Below are 758 nucleotides of genomic sequence, written 5' to 3'. Positions count from 1 at the left end.
TAGGATCTTTCTTCATTGTCCTGGGTGGCTCTAGGAAAGTGATAGTTTATAGACTTGTGTGTTTTTTCAGGAGATTTTTTTTTTTTTTTTCTTTTCTATTGTTTCCCACATATAAGCAAACAACCCTGATTTTTTACTAGGCTCTGGGATGGTTTTTGATCATCCTGAGAAGAATGAGCCTTGGCCTCCAGACCCAGTAAAAGAGACATCCATGGAGAAGAGTGCTCATTCCTGAGGACCTGGAGGGCTTGCAGCCCAGGAGGACTAGCTAGAAGCAGTTGGTCACCACAGAAGCAGGCTTCCTCAAAGACAGTTTGTACAATGAAGAAATCCTAATTGTGTGGGACCCAACTGTTTAGCATTCAGATATCCCAAAGTGGTACAGGAATCCCAACTACAGTTTCTTCAATAACTTCAAGAGCTATCATAAGCTGCATCCTGATCAGCCCTTTTACATCCTCAAGCCCCAGATGCCTTGGGAGCTGTGGGACTCAAAGCTGATCCAGCCAAATCCCCCATCCTCTGGGATACTCGGCATTGCCATTATGATGATGTCACTGTGTGACCAGGTGGATATTTACGAGCTCCTCCCATCCAAGCACAAGACTGACGTGTGCTACTACTATCAGAGGTATTTCGAAAGTGCCTGCACAATGGGCACCTACCACCCACTCCTTTTTGAGAAGAACATGGTGAAGCATCTCAACCTCAGCACAGACGAGGACATCTACCTACTTGGAAAAGCCATACTGCCTGGC

General features: G+C 45.6%; 1 pseudogene; it reads left to right on the top strand.

The window, feature by feature from the left end:
- Positions 1-758, top strand: part of LOC105003199 — a 15,028-nt pseudogene that overhangs the window by 11,672 nt on the left and 2,598 nt on the right.

This window comes from Bison bison, unplaced genomic scaffold, assembly GCF_000754665.1.
Source record: "Bison bison bison isolate TAMUID 2011002044 unplaced genomic scaffold, Bison_UMD1.0 scf7180017864464, whole genome shotgun sequence".
Lineage (NCBI taxonomy): Eukaryota > Metazoa > Chordata > Mammalia > Artiodactyla > Bovidae > Bison > Bison bison.
Note: the sequence above shows the minus strand (reverse complement) of the source record. Positions and strands in the feature narration are given on the sequence as shown.